The sequence below is a fragment of the Bubalus kerabau genome, chromosome X (genome assembly GCF_029407905.1).
Source record: "Bubalus kerabau isolate K-KA32 ecotype Philippines breed swamp buffalo chromosome X, PCC_UOA_SB_1v2, whole genome shotgun sequence".
Lineage (NCBI taxonomy): Eukaryota > Metazoa > Chordata > Mammalia > Artiodactyla > Bovidae > Bubalus > Bubalus kerabau.
Genome location: NC_073647.1, coordinates 101,854,390 through 101,872,364, shown reverse-complemented (window position 1 = coordinate 101,872,364; position 17,975 = coordinate 101,854,390).

Here is a 17,975-nt window from a genome sequence, read left to right as displayed (position 1 = left end):
GATTATTCTCCTGAGACAGTTATTCTGAGGCAAGACCTTCCTGAGGACTTTACCCAATGTTTGATAAATTAGGTGTTTTTCCCAGTCTGACTGGTGGGAGCAGGACCTATTCTTGTTCCTGTGTGAGTCCCAGGCACTGTTCCCTCTAATCATTTCAGATGGTTCTTTCTGTGGCCTCAGGTGCTCTTTTCACATGCATGCACTGATTAGTACTCTTCTGAATACTCAGGGGTACTCTCTCCAGTTCTCCAGGGTTCTCTGTATTAGTCAGCATTCACGCAGAGAAACAGAACCAGCAGGAATAGTCTAAAACAATAGAAAACAATCTAGAATAATGTTTGACCACACCTCTGGATACTGTAACCTACTCAAGTGGACACATAAAAAATTAACTGTAACATTCTCTGCACATTTTTTTTCACTCTTTGGTACTTTGTTCAATCATCTCTAGTTGATTCAATCTTCCAGGAGACTCAGCTCCAAATCCTCAACTCAGGGAGTCAGTTGGGCTCTGCCTCACTTCCTCCACCCTGTGCCATGGCCTGAACACTTTTTCAAGGCAGCCTGGGGGAATCCTAAGTACTCACCTCATTTGTTTCCCACCTCTCAGTGCTTGGTTGCCTGCTGTTCAGTGCTTAAAACCTGCTGCTTCAGGAATTCTCTGGGGGCACAGTGGATAAGAATCCACCTGCCAATTCAGGGGACATGGATTCGATCCCTGGTCCAGGAAGATTCCACATGCTGTGGAGCAACTAAAGCCCGTGCACCACAACTGTTGAGCCTGTGCTCTAGGACCTGAGAGCCACAACTTATGAGCCTCTGTGCCACAATTACTGAAGTCCACACACTCTAGAGCCAGCTGGTCACAACTACTGACCCTGTGTGCAGCTCCTGAAGCCTGTGTGCCTAGAGCCTGTGCTCAGCAATGAAAGGAGCCACCACAGTGAAGCCCATGTACCACAACTAGAGCACATCCCCCTCTCTCTGCAACTAGAGAAAACCTACATGCAGCAATGAAGACCCAGTTCAGTTCAGTTCAGTTGCTCAGTCATGTCTGACTCTTTGCGACCTCATGGACTGCAGCATGCCAGGCTTCCCTGTCCATCACCAACTCCCAGAGTTTGCTCAAACTCATGTCCATCAAGTTGGTGATGCCATCCAACCATCTCATCTTCTGTCATCCCCTTCCCCTCCTGCCTTCAATCTTTCCCAGCATCAGGGTATTTTCCAATGAGTCAGTCCTTGCCATCAGGTGGCCAAAATATTGGAGTTTCAGCTTCAGCATCAGTCCTTCCAATGAATATTCAGGACTGATTTCCTTTAGGATGGACTGATTGGATCTCCTTGCAGTCCACGGGACTCTCAAGAGTCTTCTCCAACACCACAGTTCAAAAGCATCAATTCTTCGGTCCTCAGCTTTCTTCATAGCCCAACTCTCACATCCATACATGACTACTGGAAAAACAATATCTTTGACTAGATGGACCTTTGTTGGCAAACTAATGTCTCTGCTTTTTAATATGCTGTCTAGGTTGGTCATAGCTTTTCTTCCAAGGAGCAAGTGTCTTTTAATCTCATGGCTGCAGTCACCATCTGCACTGATTTTGCAGCCCCCCAAAAATAAAGTCTTTCACTGTTTCCATTGTTTCCCCATCTATTTGCCATGAAGTGATGGAACCAGATGCCATGATCTTAGTTTTCTGAATGTTGAGATTTAAGCTAACTTTTTCACTCTCCTCTTTCACTCTCATCAAGAGGCTCTTTAGTTCTGGTTTGCTTTCTGTCATAAGGGTGGTGTCATCTGCATATCTGAGGTTATTGATATTTCTCCTGGCAATCTTGATTCCAGCTTGTGCTTCATCCACCCTGGCATTTCGCATGATGTACCCTGCATATAAGTTAAATAAGCAGAGTGACAACATACACCCTTGACGTACTCCCTTCCCAATTTGGAACCAGTCCATTTTCCCCAGTCTTTTTCTTTTTTTTTTAAAGTTTATTTATTATTTTTTTTACTTTACAATATTGTGTTGGTTTTGCCATACATCAGCATGCATCCGCCATGGGTGTACACCCCAGTCTTTTTCTAACTGTTGCTTTTTGACCTGCATACAGATTTCTCAGGAGGCAGGTAAGGTGGTCTGGTATTCTCATGTCTTGAAGAATTTTCCACAGTTTGTTGTGATCCACACAGTCAGAGGCTTTGATGTAATCAATAAAACAGAAGTAGATGTTTTTCTAGCATTCTTTTGCCTTTTCTATGAGCCAACGGATGTTGGCAATTTGATCTCTGGTTCCTCTGCTTTGTCTAAATCCAGCTTGAACATCTGGAAATTCACAGTTCATGTCCTTTTGAAGCCTGGCCTGGAGAATTTTGAGCATTACTTGGCTAGTGTGTGAGATGAGTGAAATTGTGCAGTAGATTGAACATTCTTTGGCATTGTCCTTTTTTGGGATTGGAATGAAAACTGACCTTTTCCAGTCCTATGGCCCAGCATAGCCAAAAATAAATAAATAAATAAGCAATGAATATAGCAGTGTGTACATGATAAAGAAGCCCCCTATTGTTTCATTCATTCTGTCAGGTTCCTTTGATTGTTTCGTGTGGGAGTACAAATCTGGTCCCTGTCTATATTTGATGGAAGCAGAACCAGAATCATACATTCTTCTCCAATATAACTGCTCAATATGACTTAGAAGAAATCTAGACAAAACCAAATAATTTACTTTCAAATAACTTGGGCCCTTCAAAAAAGTCTTAATTGGGTTTCAATAAATCTAAATGAAAGTAAGTACTTACATGAAAACAAGCTCAGGGACTTCCCTGGTGGTCCAGTGGTTAAGAATCCACCCTCTAATGCAGGGGACTCGAGTTCAGTCCCTGGTTAGAGAACTAAGATCCCACATGCTGTGGGGCAACTGAGCCCTTGTGCCACAGCCACTGAGGCTGCACTCTAGAGCCCACTTGTCACAACTAGAGAGAAGCCTGGGAGCTGCAACCAAGAGCCCCCAGTAAAGACCCTACGTGCCCCGACCAAGACCCAACACAGCCAAACGAATAAATAAATAAATATTTTTTAAGAAGATCAGCCTCTAAAGAAAAGAAAAGAAAAGAAAGAAAGCAAGCTCAGAATCTGCATTCTTCTTCAAAGTAATTTCTCAATACCAGTTAGAATAAAATCTAATGAAACTAGCAGTTTCTATGTAAATAGTTTAGAATCACATATTTCCTGTAAATAAACTCTTTACAGTGAGTTAAAGTAAATTTAAATGAAACTAAGAGCTTTATTTTATTATTTACTTATGGCCATGCCACCTGGCTTGTCAGATCTAGTTCCCTGACAAGGGATTGAACCTGGGCCCTCAGTAGTGAAAGTGCAGAGTCCTAACCACTGGACCTCCAGGGAACTCCCAAGAGCTTTATTTTAAAACACATTCAGAATCAGAAATTTTTCTTAAAAGCACTACTTTTATGGATAGAGTAAATGAAGATGAAACTAAGCTGTATATGTTTAAATAAGCACAGAATCACACATAATTCTAAAAAATTATGCATGTGATGATTTAGTGCAACTTAAATGGAATTAAGCAATATAAATGAAAACAAGCTTAGAATCACACATTCTTCTTAGAAGTAAATCCCCAGTGCAAATTAGGGCAAACTTAGACGAAAAGAAGCAGCATGTTTTAAAACAAGCTCAGAATCTCAGTTTCTTTGCCAAGGAAACAAATTCTTGAAAGTTAGAGCAAATTTAGATTAATCTAAGTAGTATAAGTAAAAATGTGCCCACAATCACACATTCTTCTCCCAAGTAGCTACTTACTGTGATTTAGAGTAAACTTCGATGAAACTTAGCAATATTTGTGAGGACAAGGTCAGTGAAAACATTAAAATAACACATTTTTCTTAAAAGTAACTTCTTATGACTAATTAGAGAAAATCTTTTTATTATTAACAGTATATGTAAAAACAAGATCAGAATAACACATTTTCTTACAAAATAAGCATAGGATCAGGTTTAGAGATAATGTTAGTATCAGCGTTATGGCCAGATTTAGGATCAGGGTAAGGTACAGGATCAGGGAAACAGTTAATTTCATGATTAGTGTCAGGTTCATGGTCAGAGTTAGAGTGAGTGTCAGTTTCAGAATCACTATCAGGATGAATCAAGCTCATTGTCAGGGTCAGAATTAGGGTTTAGTATTAACTTCAGGGTCAAGATTAGAGTTAGATGTAAAGTTACGTCAGGTTCTCAGTAAGGGTTAGTGTTCTGGTTAGGTTTCAGTCAGGGTCAGGTTCATGATTAGGGATAGGGTTAGGGTAAAAATCAAGTTTAGGATTAGCCTAAGGGTTCGTTAGAGTCAGGGTCATGATCAGGTAATGTTTAGGCTCTAGTTTATGGTTAGTTTTAGGGTTAGGGTTTATAGTCAAGTTTAAAACTAGGTTTTGTTGTTGTTCAGTTGCTCAATTGTGTCTGACTCTTTGAGATCCCATGGACTGTAGTCCACCAGGCCTCCCTGTCCTTCACCATCTCCTGAAGCTTGCTCAAACCCATGTCCATTGAGACAGTGATGCCATCCAACCATCTCATCCTCTGTCATCCTCTTCTCCTCCCACCCTCAATCTTTCCCAGCATCAGGGCCTTTTCAAATGAGTCAGCGCTTCCCATCAGGTAACCAAAGCATTGGAGCATCAGCTTTGGCATCAGTCCTTCCAATGACAAGTCAGGACTGATTTCTTTAGGATTGACTGGTTTGATCTCCTTGCAGTCCAATGGATGCTCAAGAGTCTTCTCCAACACCACAGTTCAAAAGCATCAATTCTTTGGCACTTAACCTTCTTGAGTTGGTGATGGACAGGGAGGCCTGGCGTGCTGCGATTCATGGGGTCGCAAAGAGTCGGACACGACTGAGTGACTGATCTGATCTGATAACCTTCTTTATGGTCCAAATCTCACATCCATACATGACTACTGGAAAAACGAAAGCTTTGACTTTAGGGTTATGATTAATGTGAAGGTCGAGTTCATGGTCTGACAGTGTTTGGGATTAAGTTTAGGATGAGGTCCATATTTAATTGTTCGATTTTGGGGTCAGGGTTAGGTATGGCTGAGAAAGAGGGCCAAGAAGCTCCTTACTTGAGGTTGGTTAGATAGCTGGCTACAACTGGGATTGGGGGAGCATGTCTTGGGGATTAAGATCACCCCAGTTCCACAGTAGGCCTTTTCTAAAAGGTCTCTGAGTCCTCTGTGTTGAATTCCATGGACTTCCCACAGATATCCCCCACAGTCTCTGCACCCCTTGCACAGGCTCTTGAGGCCTCTTGGTACTAGTCCGGCCCCTCTTAGACCTCCTCAGGTTGGGATTGGAGGTCAGAGGACAATCAGAACTATGCTAGGCAGCTAGCTATGTACAGGTCAGGGAGCATAGTGTTGGGCTTCAGATGGCCCTGTGGTCTGCTGAAATTCTACCTGATATGCTTCTTCCTGTACAAAAAAGATCTTCACGACCCAGATAATCACGATGGTGTGATCACTGACCTAGAGCCAGACATCCTGGAATGTGAAGTCAAGTGGGCCTTAGAAAGCATCACTATGAACAAAGCTAGTGGAGGTGATGGAATTCCAGATGAGCTGTTTCAAATCCTGAAAGATGATGCTGTGAAAGTGCTGCACTCAATATGCCAGCAAATTTGGAAAACTCAGCAGTGGCCACAGGACTGGAAAAGTCAGTTTTCATTCCAATCCCAAAGAAAGGCAATGCCAAAGAATGCTCAAACTACCGCACAATTGCACTCATCTCACACGCTAGTAAAGTAATGCTCAAAATTCTCCAAGCTGGGCTTCAGCAATACGTGAACTATGAACTTCCAGATGTTCAAGCTGGTTTTAGAAAAGGCAGAGGAACCAGAGATCAAATTGCCAACATCCACTGGATCATGGAAAAAGCAAGAGAGTTCCAGAAAAACATCTATTTCTGCTTTATTGACTATGCCAAAGCCTCTGGCTGTGTGGATCACAATAAACTGTGGACAATTCTGAAAGAGATGGGAATACCAGACCACCTGACCTGCCTCTTGAGAAATTTGTACGCAGGTCAGGAAGCAACAGTTAGAACTGGACATGGAACAACAGACTGGTTCCAAATAGGAAAAGGAGTACGTCAAGGCTGTATATTGTCACCCTGCTTATTTAACTTATATGCAGAGTACATCATGAGAAATGCTGGACTGGAAGAAGCACAAGCTGGAATCAAGATTACCGGGAGAAATATCAATAACCTCAGATATGCAGATGACACCACCCTTATGGCAGAAAGTGAAGAGGAACTAAAAAGCCTCTTGATGAAAGTGAAAGTAGAGGGTGAAAAAGTTGGCTTAAAGCTCAACATTCAGAAAACGAAGATCATGGCATCTGGTCCCATCACTCCATGGGAAATAGATGGGGAAACAGTGGAAACAGTGTCAGACTTTATTTTTTGGGGCTCCAAAATCACTGCAGATGGTGACTGCAGCCATGAAATTAAAAGACGCTTACTCCTTGGAAGGAAAGTTATGACCAACCTAGATAGCATATTCAAAAGCAGAGACATTACTTTGCCAACAAAGATCATCTAGTCAAGGCTATGGTTTTTCCAGTGGTCATGTATGGATGTGAGAGTTGGACTGTAAAGAAGGCTGAGCGCCGAAGAATTGATGCTTTTGAACTGTGGTGTTGGAGAAGACTCTTGAGAGTCCCTTGGACTGCAAGGAGATCCAACCAGTCCATTCTGAAGGAGATCAGCCCTGGGTGTTCTTTGGAAGGAATGATGCTAAAGCTGAAACTCCAGTCCTTTGGCCACCTCATGCGAAGAGTTGACTCATTGGAAAAGACTCTGATGCTGGGAAGGATTGGGGGCAGGAGGAGAAGGGGACCACAGAGGATGAGATGGCTGGATGGCATCACTGACTCGATGGATGTGAGTCTGAGTGAACTCTGGGAGTTGGTGATGGACAGGGAGGCCTGGCGTGCTGTGATTCATGGGGTTGCAAAGATTCGGACACGACTGAGTGACTGAACTGAACTGAACTGACTGATGCTTCTTCCTTCACTGCAGGGACTCTCAAGGACTCAAGTCTTTTCCAATGCAAATGACTTCTCCTAGATGATAACCAAAACCAAGATGTCACTGGGTTGCAGTAACCTCGTTAACTTGCTGCAGTTTGAGGAGGAGTTTGATCTGGAGGTAGGGACCAGCCTTGAATGTCAGAGCTTTCTTCAAAAAGGCCTCTTCTTCTCCTGAAGAGGCCCCCAGGGCTCCTGGCACTGGTCCTACTGATTGCAAAGGTAGGAACCCAGGGCCCCACAAGCTTATCCTGTGTGGAAGCCATCAAAGGGCCAGGAAGCCTGTCCTACTACTCTCTGACCTCACCTCTGAGAACTGGGGCTGGGAAGCAACAGGGTTGATGTGAAAGAGTTAGCCTCCTGAGGTGTGAGAAGCTTGATCTGAGGCTTTTCCTAGAGCTAGATGTCTGGAGGGGACCTCCTAAAAGGCCTCTGAACCCTGTGTGGTGGTCCAGGGGAGCTGAGAAAGTCAGTCAACTTTCCAGACTACAGCATGAGAGAGTGACAGTGTTAGGCTGGAGAGGATGGAGCTTAGATGAGGTTTCAAATGGTCCCTGTTCCATAGGAGGTTCCCCTGAAAGATTTCTTTATACTTCACATTGGCTCATGGGGTCATTGCATGAGATTCCTTTGCTCCTTCACATGATAAACTGGAGCACAGATCACTGGTAGTTATTGGAAGACTAGCTGGATACAGACAGTGGGGCTGCTTGGGGCCTCAGATCCATCCAGTTCCTACATTGCCCCTCCTGAAAGGCCACTCACTGCACCCACCAGGGAGAACCCCAGACTTGACTTGTGCTATTTTCATGAATTCTTTTCTCCCCTACATAAGAAATGAGGCCACAAAGTGTCCAGGTGCAGGTTGTGTGTCTAGCCAACTCTGTCGGGAGAACATGTGCTTATATTTGGGTTTACCCCTTTTTCCCAGTGGGTCCATCCTAAAAGGCCTCTGTACCCTTGATGTTGGCCCCAGATGTTGTGCCACTGCTCCCCAACTTCCTCTACCCAAGAAAGGGGGCTTCTAGGTGCCTGGGTCATTATCAACAGACCAACCAGCCACAGAAGGTAGGAGGGGTCTGCTCAGAGTCTCTAATTGTTCCTGGTTTTTCTAGGATCAGTCCTGAAGGGACTCTGTACCTTCTCTGGAAGACTCCAGGGTCTACCTTTGCTAGTCTCTCCCTGTTCCTTTCTCCTCTGCCTGAGAAATGGTACCATGAAATGTTTGGTTAAGATCAGGTGGTTAAACCCGCTTTGGTGATCACTTGTGGAAGTTGGGACTTAACCTCTTCACTGAAAATTGGAGCCTTCATCTCATGACTAAGAACAAGGACTTAGATCCTGGAGCTGAAATTGGGACTTAGCACTTGGATGGGGAGTGGAGATTTGGCCTCTGGTGGAGAAATTGGGGAACTTATTGATCATGGCACAGGATGGGAGGCAGAGAGCCTGACTTGATTTTTGGCAGGAGAGGTCAGAACTTGGCCTCTGTAGGGAGAGACTGGAATCTAGTCTCTGAAGCATAAAGTAGGAGATAGATTCTGGAGCTATATGTGTGGAATTAGCTTCTGGAGGGGGAATTGGGGCAGTAGTAGTTGGCAGCAGAGGTTGGGAGTTGGTATCTGGCAGGAGGGAGACAGGATCTAGTGCCTGGTATGAGGAGCTGGTGTTACTGCCTGGCCTGAGGACCCTGGACTCAGTGTCTGATGGGTGCAGGTCAATGTCCAGAACTGTAAAAGGTGGCTCAGATGGTAAAGAATCTGCCTCCAATGCAGGAGATCCAGGTTCTATCCCTGGGTCGGGAAGATCCCTTGGAGAAGGGGCTGGCAAACCACTCCAGTATTCTTGCCTGGAGAATTCCATGGACAGAGGAGCCTGGCGGGCTACAGTCCATGGGGTCACAAAAGAGTTGAACATGACTGAGAGCGACTAACAGTTTCACACTGAGATTTTACCCTACTTGCAAGCTAACATGCTATCCTGTTTCAAGCAGAAGACATGAGACTCCTGGGTCAGAGATAAAGTACTTTACTATTCACAGCAAAAGCAGTAGCCAAAGAGCTAGCATAGTGTTTGAACTGGTTCTCCAAGCGGGTAACACAGGTGAGCCTAGATACATGCCTGTGCACATAGTGGAAAGGAACACTAAATGTTGGGTATTAATTGCTCATTGGAAAAGACTCTGATGCTGGGAGGGATTGGGGGCAGGAGGAGAAGGGGACGCCAGAGGATGAGATGGCTGGATGGCATCACTGACTCGATGGATGTGAGTCTGAGTGAACTCTGGGAGTTGGTGATGGACAGGGAGGCCTGGCGTGCTGCGATTCATGGGGTCGCAAAGAGTCGGACATGACTGAGCGACTGAACTGAACTGAATTGCTCCAAAAAGCAGCAACAAGCCTGCTTTTTGTCTGGAAGGAAATATTACCTCATTTCTCAAGGGAGCTTGCTGCAAACACAACTCTGAAAAATAAACTGAGTTAAGAGTAACTAGGGCCTTGCATTCTTGGCATGTCCAGCAAGAAATGTACAGGTACCCTCAGGGATAATAAAAGATTTCTCTTTGATAAGTCAAAGTGACCAGATGATCTGCTTTGGCGTTTGACAAGATGTTTTGATTCAGGGGTTGATCTGAATTGTGCATTTGTGGGTTAAACAGATGTCTTGATTCACTGCCAAGTAGATGTTATTTTAGAAGTTTCGTTGACTAGATGGCCATCTGGGCAGCTAGCCAGAAAAGAATCAGATAGTGCAAGGGGGTTGTTTGTCATGGGAAAGACTTCCACTGCCAGGGGAGGGGGCTAGAGCCTGGGTCCCACTAGGTTGAGTTTCTGGGTCTAGGGGTCTTGGAGAGAGGAGAGTCACTCTGGAAGCTTGGGATCACCTGAAATTCTAGATTTGTTCCTCAAAGTCCTTAGACAAGCCACCTTGGTCCCTGGAGCTCCTCCGATATTTCACCACTCTCTGATCTACCTTGAATGATGTGCCTCCTCAGCCATTCCACTGCTGTCACTATTTGGAAGTGAATGGGTTAAGATCTGAGCCAGCTGAATTGGGGGAAGGAAAAGGTGCTCTATTTTGTGCTTCAGATCATCCCTGGTCTCCTGATGGTCTACAGTAAAGCTTTCCATATCCTTCTTGGAGTGCTGGGAGTCTCCTCACCCCAGCCTGGTTGCTCTCTGAACTCCCTTGAGAAATGGAGGTAGGACAGGACCAAGTGGAGATCAGACAACTAGAGGACTGCAGTGAAGACTGGGGCAGAAGGCTGGGTGAGGCTTCAGATCCACCATGTTTGCGTGAGATCTCCAACGAAAAGGTCTTTGCAGATTGAGTTTGAGCCCAGGTATTCATAAACAACTTTATGGAGTTGCTTTCCCCAGCAACTGATCTGCATGTGCATGGATTGGATCTTGATTAAAGATCCAAAGATTTTGAGAACTGAGCTAATGCTGTACCTCTCCCCTGGTCTCAGACTCACCACTGGGGAATACACACATGAGACAGATCTGAATAGCACTGAAAAGCTTGTGAAAACTGAACTGACACTGGAACCACACTCGCAGAAGATAGGATGGAACCTGTGGACTGAGCTTAACCATGAAGATTGTCTGTTAAAACAAATGTATCAACATTCTTCTGGCTTCCCTGCTGGCTCAATGGTAAAAAATCTGCCCAATGCAGGAGATGTGGGTTCGATTCCTGGGTTGGGAAGATATTCTGGAGAAGGAAATGGCAACCCACTCCAGTCTTCTTGCCTGGGAAATCCCATGATAGAGGAGCCTGGTGGGCTACAGTCCATGGTGTCACAAAGAGTTGGACACAACTCAGTGACTAAAACAAAAACAGCAATCAACAGTCTTTATAGGATTTAAACAAGACCTAGAGTCTCATAATGTAATATTCAAAATGTCCAGGATACAATCCAAAATTACTCAGCATATAAAGAACAATGAAATATTTGATTCAAGTGGGGAATGACAATCAACAGGTGCCAAGAATGAGATAATGCAGATGTTGGAATTATCTGCTAAGCACTTTATAAAAATGATTGAATGAGCAGTCATGAAAATTCTCAAAACAAATATGAAAATGGAAAGCATTGGAATATAAAAAAGACATAAAATTAACCATTTTCATTTGTTTCTATGCATTTTTAAATTTCTTCTGTTATTTATTGTTTATTCAGAAGCATGTTGTTTAGCCTCCATATGTTTGTACCTATGGGATTCAGTAAAAGCAGTGCTAAGGGGAAGGTTCATAGCAATACAAGCTTACCTCAAGAAACAAGAGAAAAATCAAATAAATAATCTAAATTTACACCTAAAGCAACTAGAAAAAGAAGAAATGAAGAACCCCAGGGTTAATAGAAGGAAAGAAATCACAAAAATTAGGGCAGAAGTAAATGAAAAAGAAACAAAGGAAACTATAGCAAAAATCAACAAACTAAAAGCTGGTTCTCTGAGAAGATAAATAAAATAGACAAACCATTAGCCAGACTCATCAAGAAAAAAGGGAGAAGAGTCAAATCAACAAAATTAGAAATTAAAATGGAGAAATCACAACAGACAACACAGAAATACAAAGGATCATAAGAGACTACTATCAGCAACTATACGCCAATAAAACGGAAAACTTGGAAGAAATGGACAAATTCTTAGAAAAGTATAACTTTCCAAAACTGAACCAGGAAGAAATAGAAAATCTTAACAGACCCATCACAAGCAAATCGAAACTGTAATCAGAAATCTTCCAACAAACAAAAGCCCAGGACCAGACAGTTTCACAGCTGAATTCTACCAAAAATTTAGAGAGGAGCTAACACCTATCCCACTCAAACCCTTCCAGAAAATTGCAGAGGAAGGTAAACTTCCAAACTCATTCTATGAGGCCACCATCACCCTAATACCAAAACCAGACAAAGATGCCACAAAAAAAGAAAACTACAGGTCAATATCACTGATGAACATAGATGCAAAAATCTTCAACAAAATTCTAGCAAACAGAATCCAACAACATAATAAAAAGATCATATATCATGACCAAGTGATGCAAAGATTCTTCAATATTTGCAAATCAATCAATGTGATACACCACATTAAGAAATTGAAAGATAAAAACCATATGATTCTCTCAATAGATGCAGAGAAAGCCTTTAACAAAATTCAACATCCATTTATGATAAAAAAAAAACCTCCAAAAAGCAGGCATAGAAGGAACCTTCAATATAATAAAAGCCATATATGATAAACCCACAATATACATTATATTCAATGGTGAAAAATTGAAAGCATTTCCCCTAAAAGCAGGAATAAGACGAGGGTGCCCACTCTCGTCACTACTATTCAACATAGTTTTGGAAGTTTTAGCCACAGCAATCAGAAGAAAAAGAAATAAAAGGAATCCATATTGGAAAAGAAGTAAAACTCTCACTGTTTGCAGATGACATGATCCTCTACATGGAAAATCCTAAAGACACCATCAGAAAATTGCTAGAGCTAATCAACGAATATAGTAAAGTTTCAGGATATAAAATTAATACACAGAAATCCCTTGAATTCTTATACACTAACAATGAGAAAACAGAAAGAGAAATCAAGGAAACAAGTCCTTTCACCATTGTGATGAAAAGAATAAAATACTTAGGAATAAATCTACCTAAAGAAACAAAAAAACTATATATAGAAAGCAATAAAACACTGATGAGAGAAATAAAAATGACACAAATAGATGGAGAAATAGACCATATTCATGATTCAGAAGAATCAATGTAGTGAAAATGAGTATACTACCCAAAGCAATCTATAGATTCAATGCAATCCCTATCAGGCTACCAATGGTATTTTTCAGAGAACTAGAACAAATAATTTCACAATTTGTATGGAAAAAGAAAAAACCTCAAATAGCCAAAGCAATCTTGAGAAAGAAAAATGGAACTGGAGAAATCAACCTGCCTGACTTCAGACTATACTACAAAGCTACAGTCATCAAGACAGTATGGTACGGGCACAAAAACAGACATATACACCACTGGAACAAGATATAAAGCCCAGAGATAAATCCATACATCTGTGGACACCTTATATTTGACAAAGGAGGCAAGAATATACAATGGAGAAAAGACATCTCTTTAACAAGTGGTGCTGGGAAAACTGGTCAACCACTTGTAAAAGAATGAAATTAGAACACTTTCTAACACCATACACAAAAATAAACTAAAAATGGATTAAAGATCTAAATGTAAGACCAGAAACTATAAAACTCCTAGAGGAAAACATAGGCAAAACACTCTCTAACATAAATCACAGCAGGATCCTCTATGACCTACCTCCCAGAGTAATGGAAATAAAAACAAAAATAAACAAATGAGACCTAATTAAACTTAAAAGCTTTTTCACAACGAAGGAAACTATAAGCAAGGTGAAAAGACACCTTCAGAATGGGAGAAAATAATAGCAAATGAAGCAACTGACAAAGAATTAATCTTAAAAATATACAAGCAGCTCCTGCAGCTCAATTCCAGAAAAATAAACGACCCAATCAAAAAATGGGCCAAAGAACTAAACAGACATTTCTCCAAAGAAGACATACAGATGGCTAACAAACACATAAAAAGATGCTCAACATCATTCATTATCAGAGAAATGCAAATCGAAACCAGAATGAGGTACCATCTCATACCTGTCAGAATCACTATCAAAAAGTCGACAAACAATAAATGCTGGAGAGGGTGTGGAGAAAAGGGTACCCTCTTACAGTTTTGGTGGGAATGCAAACTAGTACAGTCACTATGGGGAACAGTGTGGCGATTCCTTTAAGAACTGGAAATAGAACTGCCATATGACCCAGCAATCCCACTGCTTGGCATGTACACAGAGGAAACCAGAATTGAAAGAGACACGTGTACCCCAGTGTTCATTGCAGCACTGTTTGCAATAGCCAGGACATGGAAGCAACCTAGATGTCCTTCAGCCGATGAATGGATAAGAAAGCCGTGGTACATATACCCAATGGAATATTACTCAAGTATTAGAACACATGTGAATCAGTTCTAATGAGGTGGATGAAACTGGAGCCTATTATACAGAGTGAAGTAAGTCAGAAAAAAAAACACCAATACAGTATATTAATACATATATATGGAATTTAGAAAGATGGTTACCATGACCCTATATGTGAGACAGCAAAAGAGACACAGATGTATAGAACAGTCTTTTGGACTCTGTGGGAGAAGGCGAGGGTGGGATGATTTGAGAGAATAGCATTGAAGCATGTATATTACCATATGTGAAATAGATGACCAGTCCAAGTTTGATGCATGAAACAGGGCACTCAAAACCCAGTGGGACAACCCTGAGGGATGGGATGGGGAGGGAGGTGGGAGTGGGGTTCAGGATGGGGGACACATGTACACCCATGGCTGATTCATGTCAATGTATGGCAAAAACCAGCACAATATTGTAAAGTAATTAGAATCCAATTAAAATAAATAAGTTAACTTTTAAAATTAACCAAATGGATATTTTAGAACTGAAAAATAAAACAACAGCAAGAACAAAAAAAAATCACTGGATGGACTCAACAGCAGAATAGAGATAACAGAGAAATAAAAAGCTAGTGAATTTGAAGCTAGATCAGTAAAAATTATCCAACCTGAACAAGAAAGAAAGAATATTGAAAAAAATTAACTGAACTTCAGGAACTTGTGGTAAAACAATAAAAAGTCTAATATTCAGGTAATTGAAAGCCCAGAAAGAGGAATATGAGGCAGAAAAATATATTTTAAGAAATAGTGGATCCCCCAAACTTCTCAAGTTAGGTAAAACACATAAACCTATAGATTTAAGATGCTGAGCAAACCGTAAACAAGATCAACCCAAATAATTAATCTTCAGGCACATTATAACCAAATTGCTCAAAACTAAAGACAGATTGAATAATCTTGAAATCAGTGAGAGAAAAATGACTCTTTGCCTGTAGTGGAACAATGATTTCAACAACTGAAGATTTCTCATCAGAAACCATGAAAACCAGAAGGAGATGGCACATTTTTAAACTGCTAGAAGGCTTAAAGAAAAGAACTATCAACCATGAAGTCCATATCCAGTGCAAATAGCCTTCAGGAGTGAGGGTGAAATAAAGACATTCTTCTACAAAGAAAAATTAAGAGAAATAATAGCCAGCATATCTACTCTAAAAGAATTGCTAAAGGAAGTTCTTCAGACAATAAAAATAATATAGGAAGGAAACTTGGAATATCAGAAATGAAGAACAACAAAAATGGTAAGTATCTTGGTAAACATAGCATTCTTCTCTTGAGGTCTTTCAAACATGCTTGAGAGTTCCCTGGTATCCCAGTGGTTAGGATTCTGGGCTTTCATCACTGTGGCCTGAGTTCAGTTCTTGACTGGGGAACTGTGATCTCACAAGCCACATGGCATGGCCAAAAAAAAAAAAAAAAAAAAGAAGAATAGAATATGCTTGATAGTTGAAAGCAAAAAATTTAACACTGATGATATAAATATGGTATGTAGATATAGTATGTATACAGATATAGTATACAATACACTTATAACATGAAGGAAGAAGGGTAAAGGGATGTCTATGGTGGTGAAGTTTGTACATTCCAATTAAAGTGACAAAACATTGATTCTAAATAAACTATGAAGACTATGTATTTTATAATCCCCAAAGTAGTCATAAAATTAACATAAATGGATATAGTCAAAATCATGATAGACACAAGAATAAGTTCAAATAACCCAAAAGAAGGCAGGGAGGAGTAAACAGAGGAGTGTTAAACAGGAAAAAAGAGAGAGAGAGAAAGCACATAATAAAATGACAGACTAAATTCCAACATATCAGAAACTATACCAAGCGTAAATAGTTTAAACACATCAATTAAAATATGAGATTATTAGAAGATTTTAAAAATGTCTCAACTTACACCTGAAACTAACACAATATTGTAAATTAATTATTCTTAATTTTTTAAAATACTCAATTATATGCTATCTAGAAGAAACTCATTTCAAATATGATATAGATACTTGAAAAGTAAAAGTTTGGAAAAAGATATACCATGCAAATATGAACCAAAGGAAACTGACAAAGTAGACTTTGGAACCAAGAAAATTACCAGGGATAAAGAGAGACCTTACATATATAAGAAGAGTCAATTCACCAAGAAGACATACAATTCTAAAGGTATATGCACGTAACAACAGAGTTCCAAAATACACAAGGCCAAAACTGTCAGAACTGAATAAAGAAACAAATCCAAAATTATAGTTGGAGATTTCAACACTCCTTTCTCATTAACAGAATTAGAAGATAAAAACTCAGGAAGGATGTAAAACTGAACAACACCATCAACTGAATCTAACTGACATCTGTAGAACACTCCACTCACAACAGCAGAATATACATTTTCCTCAATGCACATATAATACTTAGCAAGGTCCTAAGGTCCTTACCTAGGTCCCAAATCAAACTTCAGTGAATTTCAAGACCTGAAATTATAGAATGTATGCTCTCTGACCATAATGAAATTAAACCTGACGTCACTGCCAAAAAGAACAATAAAGCTCTCCAATCATTTGGAAATTAAGCAGCACTCTTAAAGAAAGTCTCCAAGGAAATTAGAAAATATTTTGAACTTAAAGAAATGGAAATACAACATATCAATCTTTGTGGGCTTCAGAAAAAGCAGTGCTGAGGGAAAAATTATAGCATTAAATGCTTATTTTAGAAAAGAAGAAATGTCTCAAGTTCATAATCTAAGATTCTAACTTAAGAAGCTAGAAAAAGAAATAAACATATATACACATAAACATAAATAGAAATAAAGCAGAAGAAATAAAATAATGAAGACAGTATAAACCAATTAAATAAAAAATTGGTTCTTTTAAAAGATTAATAACCGGATAAGCTTCTGGAAAGATAAAGAATAAAGAGAAGATACAAATAATCAGTACCAGAGGAAAAGGGGGATGTTATTACAAACCTCATTGACATTATTAAAAAATATGGAAACACTGTGAACAACACACAAAAATTTGACAATTTATATGAAAATGAACAGTTCCTTGAAAGCCAGAAACTAGCAAACCTCACCAAGATTAAATAGATAACCTGAGTAACCTTATAATTACTTAAGAAAGTTTGAAAAACCTTCTGAAAAAGAAATTTCCAGGTCCAAATGGCTTCACTGGTGCATTTTGCTAAGTATTTATAGAATAAATAACCATAGATAAACACCATCTTTTCCAGAGAATAGAAGAGGAAAAACTACTTTCTAACTCATTTTCTGAGGCTATTATTATCTTGATATCAACACCAGACAAAGACAGTAGAAATAAACTAGAGACAAATATTCCTGATGAACACAGATGCAAAAATCCTAAACAAAATTTTAGAAGGTTGAATCTAGTAATATATAAAAAGAATAATCCAGGGCAAGGTTTATCCCAGGAATAAAAATCTATCATAGCAATGTCTAAAAAAGAAAAGCCATATGATCATATCAACAAATGCAGAAAAAATTGATAAAAATCCATCCATAATAATAATAATAATAATAACTCTCAGCAAACTAAACTAGAACAGAAATTCCTCAACCTGAGATAGGCCATCTACAAATTACTACAGCTAACATCATATTTAATGAACAAAGACTGCATGCTTTTTTCCTAAGACTGGGAATAAGGCAATGATATCCACTCTTACTATTCTTATTCAAAATAATACCAGCAGTTGTAGTCAGTGCAATAAGGCAAGAAAAAGAAGTTAAAATGTACATATTATAAAGGACAAAATAAGACTGCCTACTCACAGAAGACATGATTATATATTCAAAGAACCTCAGAAAACCTA